The 6,880-nt window shown below is 41.1% G+C and overlaps 1 pseudogene; it reads right to left on the reverse strand.

The window, feature by feature from the left end:
- Positions 1 to 4,024: 4,024 nt before the first annotated feature.
- Positions 4,025 to 4,329, reverse strand: LOC127682422 (C-X-C motif chemokine 2-like; annotated as a pseudogene).
- Positions 4,330 to 6,880: the final 2,551 nt, after the last annotated feature.

Here is a 6,880-nt window from a genome sequence, read left to right on the forward strand (position 1 = left end):
AACTTCTTAATACAGTTTTAGGTACTGGGTTTACATCTATAAAAGTTTGCAGGCATATAAGTGCACAAGGGGGCAAAAAATTAATCTCTGGTGTCATTCCTTAGGATCTCAGTCATATTTCTGAGATGTCAGCCACTCAACCTGGAGTTCAACAATTTGGCTAGACTTGCTGGTCCATGAGCTCCTAGGATCCTCCTATGTCTCTCTCTCTAGTACTAGGATTATAGGGGTTCCCCATGATGACCAGCTTTTTTAGATTTTAAGGAACCAAACTCAAGTCCTCATGCTGATATAGCAATCACTTTGTCAACTGAGCTATCTCCCCATCCCCTAATGCAGATATTTCCTGTACAGTTGTGCATCTAACTAGCATCATGCCAGCAGAGTTAGTAAATGCAAGTTGGTAATGCAGTCTATAATGGTAAGCTTTGTGAAACAGAGAGAAAAAGAAAAGCAAAACTGGACTTAGGCAAAGAAAAAGAAATGGGAAGAAAACAATCATATTAAAATATTTGATGTGCAGATAGAGGGCTAATATCCAATATATATAAAGAACTCAAGAAGTTAGACTCCAGAAAACCGAACAACCCTATTAAAAAATGGGGTACAGAGTTAAACAAAGAATTCTCACCTGAAGAAATTCGGATGGCGGAGAAGCATCTTAAAAAATGCTCCACTTCATTAGTCATTAGGGAAATGCAAATCAAAACAACCCTAAGATTTCATCTTACACCAGTCAGAATGGCTAAGATTAAAAATTCAGGAGACAGCAGGTGTTGGAGAGGGTGCGGAGAAAGAGGAACACTCCTCCACTGCTGGTGGGGTTGCAAATTGGTACAACCACTCTGGAAAGCAGTCTGGCGGTTCCTCCGAAAACTGGGCACCTCACTTCCAGAAGATCCTGCTATACCACTCCTGGGCATATACCCAGAGGATTCCCCACCATGTAATAAGGATACATGCTCTACTATGTTCATAGCAGCCCTATTTATAATTGCCAGATGCTGGAAAGAACCCAGGTATCCCTCAACAGAAGAGTGGATACAAAAAATGTGGTATATCTACACAATGGAGTACTATTCAGCCATTAGAAACAATGAATTCATGAAATTCTTAGGCAAATGGATGGAGCTAGAGAACATCATACTAAGTGAGGTAACCCAGACTCAAAAGGTGAATCATGGTATGCACTCACTAATAAGTGGTTATTAACCTAGAAAACTGGAATACCCAAAACATAATCCACACATCAAATGAGATACAAGAAGAAAGCAGGAGTGGTCCCTGGTTCTGGAAAGACTCAGTGAAACAGTATTTGGCAAAACCAGAACGGGGAACTGGGAAGGGGTGGGAGGGAGGACAGGGGAAGAGAAGGGGGCTTACGGGACTTTCGGGGAGTGGGGGGGGCTAGAAAAGGGGAAATCATTTGAAATGTAAATAAATTATATCAAATAAAAAAAAAGACAAAAAAAAAAAAAAAAAAAAAAAAAAGAAGGAGCAGAAACTGGAATTATGGTCATAGATCCAGAAAAATGAGTCAAATAAAGACAAGTTCCTGAAAAAAAAAAAAAAAAAAAAAAAAAAAAAAAATATTTGATGTGCCCCTTCACACATAACTCATCAGCTTTTTTCAAGTGATCCAAGAGCAGACACCAACTCCACCAAAGCAGCATCATTTTCCTCCCTGAATTTCACTCCTAATGAGACAGTCTTGACCATATAAAAACTTAGTGGTCATAGCAGTTTCTTCTTGAAAAACCCTCACTGATTCTGCCACTGGAGTCCACATTCTTCCCCAGTCTTCCCCAATTCCTGCCCTCTGATTTCTGATCTACTTCTCCAACTGCATGAGCTACACAGGTATTAAAGAAAGGACTCTTGCTTTCAAGTTCAAGACATGGTTATTTTCTATTACTTGCGACAATTACTTATACATTTGACTAGATGCTATAATTTCATCCATTAAAAGGAACAGAGTGTCTCAGAAGCCTTCAGTGATCTTTCTAGATGCCAAATAGCTTCAGTGAGACTTTGATACTGTGCTGCTGTGAGATTTGACAAAGACATCATGTTGCTCATTAATGTCCTTTCCGGTGCCATTTGATGTTCAGTTCGAAAATATTAGATCAAAATTGAGGAGATAAATGAGCACAAGTTACCAAGCATAAAAGCACTATTTGCAAAATGAAACCATGCAAAGGAAGACAATAGCCAAAGATGGAAATATTCAGAGATCAATTTGAGTTAGTTCTTACCAAGGATAGTTAAACGCCAAGACCACACTGACTAAAATATGAAATTATCCAAAAACTTATATTCAGCCTTGATAATCATTTACAAATAGTTTATGCATAATCGCTTCAGCTTGTAGTGTTGGGGATTTGCTTATCTGCCAACAGTGAGCTGGCCTACATTGGGAGACTGCTCTCATCTACTGCCTTCTCATCCTCTAGCTGTGGGTTATGGCACTGAGCTGCATGCAGAGAGCTAAGTGAAGAATGAACAGTCCCTGATTTAATAGAGTTCATGTTCTAAAGTCAGCTGATGAACTTATTGGATTAGAAGCAGAGGAAGAGAATTATGTATAAGTAACAGAACACAAGAAACTTCAGGCAACTCTGTGAAATCAGTTTTAATCCCACACTGAAACTCAAAACCATTCCAACCTGAGACAACTGACTAAGGCAGAGCATCCATCCATACCTTGGTATCTATACTTTCTCTCCCTACAAACATAAGCTGCAGTGCTGCCTATCCAATTAAACAAGACTCTCAAATATCTAGAAGAGAATTCCAAATGATGAATCTTCTAGAGTTGACCATGGTTTAATCGAGGCCTTGTATAAAAGTAACTCTAATCAGCCCATTTACCAACCTCTAGTTTTATACTGGTAAGCATGATCTGTGTTCTCTGCTAATGACCACAACACTATATTTAAAACAAAAAACAAAAAACAAAAAAAAAAAAAAAAACAAAAAGAAAACCACAACCAGCCTGTTAAATACAGCCATTAACAAACAAATTGCCCTTTGAATCATCCCATATGGAAAACTGACAGACACAATGCTTCAGGCAAGCTTTGCATTGGTTATATCTTGAATCAGACCAGACAGTACACTTATTGATACCATTCAGTGAAACTCATTCTCCAGTAGATATCCATCATCTCTACACAGAAACTAAACCTCATTTGATGACCTACAACCTCTCTTCTTTTCCCCCATCCTCTCCTTCCATCCTAGGAAGTCCTTTCAAGACCCAGAGACTAAAAATATGGCTTATACACTACGATATGTCTTAGTGCTACCAAGTTTCAGCCACAACAGAAACGATCTGTGACTGTGAGGTGCACAACACAGTACCCCAGTCACACCTAACAATTAACATTTTCAATGTAGCTAATGCAAATTAGGACCCAGCTTCTAAATCATGGAAGAATTAGAATATTAATATCTATTCATTTACCATCAAATTTCATGAGTTTCTTTTTACCACAGAGTACTAATCCATCATATTTATGAACCATAATTTTCTAATCCATTTCATTTGTTGGTAGACATATAGGTTGAATCATTTCTCAGCAGTTTTAGCCATGGATTTCTTAAGGAACAGAATGGAGAGTTTATGTAAATATCAGCATCTGATGAACTTGATACCAAGAATGAGAGCAAACAGGCAAAAAAGCAAAACCATCCTTCTTCTATGTCTTTCTTTTTTTAAGTAAAATAATTTTAATTGAACACATTGAACACTATTAAAATATACTTTAACATATTAGAATACCTTTTAAGATATTACAGTGAATTAGCAAACGCATATCCTTAAATATCATAATAAACATAACATCTGAGCATTGGAAATAAATAAATAAATAAATAAATAAATAAATAAATAAATAAATAAATAAATCAAATTAGGACCGAGCTTCCTTCCTTCCTTCCTTCCTCCAGGCTTCCCACACGCTGTTTGTTTTTCTCCTTGGTTCTCCCCGTTGTGGTACCACAGCTCACACTCCTTCCCAGGTCAGCTAGCCTTGCCTTTGTTCAGTATCTTTTGGATGATCCTCTGAACCAAGGGTGCTTCAGGTTTGAGGCAAACTTCTTGACCATCCTTGAGAGTGGCTATGACTTCTGTCTGTGCGCAATGGAGTCCCAGGGGTGTCACCGTCAAGCTCTGGATGTTCTTGAAGTCAATCCTTGATAGAATCTTCAGGCACTGACAGCGCAGCTCACTGACCACAACAGCCGCTGTAGTCTGGTGGTTAGTGGTCAGAGCAGCAGCAGCAGGAACAGAGCAGCAGTGAGGATCCGGCAGGTGGGAGGGACCATGGAGCTGGGCTGGAGTACAGTTAGAGTCTGGAGTACAAGAGGGAGCTCACTGAGGTCCCGGGAGCTCCTTTTATGCTTGATGGTTGGAAAAGCTCAGGGACCAGGGAAATTTCCTGAGCTCAGGGTCCACGCATCAGGAAGGACAGGGCCCCACCCTCAAGCTGAGTGGGTTGGGGACAGTGAGCTGCCCACCTCACCCTACTGCCCTGCCCTTCCACTATGGGACCCTGGGATGTCCTTCCCCAAACCCTCAAGAGGGAGGAAGAAATGTCTGTGCTGAAGTGACCACCTGCTTGAGGACAGTGGTCGCCAAGCGATGTCATCAGTGGAAACTTAAGAGTTTGGGGAACTTTAGTCATTAGAACTGGAGAAATAAAGGTGTGTGTTCGTGCATGCACACTGGTGGGTAGGGGTGCTTCTCTGTTAGTTACAAACTTATAGATAACTCTAGATGAAGATTTATTTACGTGTGCATTAAGGTCATCTCAGGCTGTACAGAAGAGTGTTCAGCCTAAGTGCCTACTGTGTACCGAGCGTGAGTATATCACATTTTGTGTCAGATCATCTACCGGCCTTGGGGGAAAAGATGTGTCAAAAGCTTAATACTTGTTTAACCTAGGACAAAGTGTTGTAATCTCATATAACTTCCTCTGTGAAATTCTGGAACTTCCGAGGCTCCAGTGTGCCGTTGAGTACCACATCAGGTGATTTTCATGAATTTAGGAAACAGACTTGGAGGTTTCCTGGCCATCTCCAGCCGGGGAGACAAGGGTTCTCTGGAGGGCAGTCTACTCACCAGCCACTGCTGACACCTAGAGGACATAGCGCCCTTCACATGTCCTCTTACCTGTGAAACACCTAAATGCCAGATTACAACCTCTCTGTCTCTGTCTCTGTCTCTGTCTCTGTCTCTATCTGTCTGTCTGTCTGTCTGTCTGTTTCCCTCCTCCTCCTTTTCCTCCTCCTCCTCCCTCCTCCCCCGTTATTGAGACAAATCTCGTTTTTCTCCCACTGTGTACATCCTTTCTTGTACCAGTGATTTGATTTCCCCACTAGAGGATCGTAGTGTGCTTTCACTGATTGTAACAAGCTATTGCAACGCTCAGCTCTAGCCTTTGCCTTTCCCTGGCTAGTATTTCTCACCCTGGGTTTTGATTCTTGATCACATAACACAGGAGCTTTAGATAGTTGTGGGTCTGGGTGCAGCTCTCTGAGAGCCATGTGGTCGTTTTACAGAGAAGTGTGTGAAAGACACCAAGGCAGGTGGATACTCGGAGCTGCCAGAAACAAAATGTGCTGCCAGGTACTTTGTCATAGACTCTAATCTGCAACCCAAGCACTAGTTTCATTTCATTTCTTTTCTTTTCTATTCTTTTCTTTTCTTTTTTTCTCAGATTTCTTTTTCTTTTTCTTTTTTATATTTTAGATATCTGCTTTGTTTACATTTCAAATGGTATCCCCTTTCTTCCTTACCTTTACCCCTCCAAAAATGCCCTATCCCATCCCTCTTCCCCCGGCTCACCTCCTGCCCACCTAGCCCATTTCCTGACATGCATTCACCTATTCTGGGGCATCAAGCCTTCACGGGACTCTCCTCTCACTGATGTCTGAAATGGTCATCTTCTGCTACATATGTAGCTGGAGCCATGGGTCCCTCCATGTGTAATCTTGGGTTGGTGGTTTAGGCCCTGGGAGCTCTGGGGGTATGGGTTGGTACATATTATTGTTCGTCCTGCAGGGCTGCAAACCTCTTCAGCTCTTTGGGTCTGTTCTCTAGCTGCTCCATAGGGGACCCTATGCTCAGTCTATTTGGTTGGCTGTGAGCCATGGGTATTTTGATCCACATTTCAATAAGGATCATACTTTGGTCTTCCTTCTTCTTGAGCTTTATGTTGTCTGTGAATTGTATCTTAGGTATTCTGAGCCTTTGGGCTAATACCTACTTTTCCGTGAGTACATACTATCTGTATTCTTTTGTGACTGGGTTACCTCACTCAGGATGATATTTTCTTTGCCTAAGAAGTTCATGAATTCATTGTTTGTAATCCCTGAGTAGTACTCCATTGTGTAAATGTACCACATTTTCTGTATCCATTCCTCTGTTGAGGGACATCTGGGTTCTTTCCATCTTCTGGCTATTATAAACAAGGCTGCTATGAAAATAGTGGAGCATGTGTACTTATTACGTGTTGGAGCATCTTCTGGGTATATGCCCAGGAGAGGTATAGCTGAGTCCTCAGGTAGTACTATGACCAGTTTTCTAAGGAACCACCAAACTCAGCACCATTTGTTGAAAATGTTGTCTTTTTTCCACTGGATGGTTTTAGTTTCTTTGTCAAACATCAAGTTGATCATAGGTGTGTGGGTTAATTTCTGGGTCTTCAATTCTGTTCCATTGGTCTTCCTGCCTGTCACCATAGCAATACCATGCAGTTTTTATCATGACTGCTCTGTAGTATGGCTTGAGGTCAGAGATGGTGATTCTGCCAGAAGTTCTTTTATTGTTGAGAATAGCTTTCGGTAACCTGGGATTTTTGTTATTCCAGATAAA

This window comes from Apodemus sylvaticus, chromosome 4, assembly GCF_947179515.1.
Source record: "Apodemus sylvaticus chromosome 4, mApoSyl1.1, whole genome shotgun sequence".
NCBI lineage: Eukaryota > Metazoa > Chordata > Mammalia > Rodentia > Muridae > Apodemus > Apodemus sylvaticus.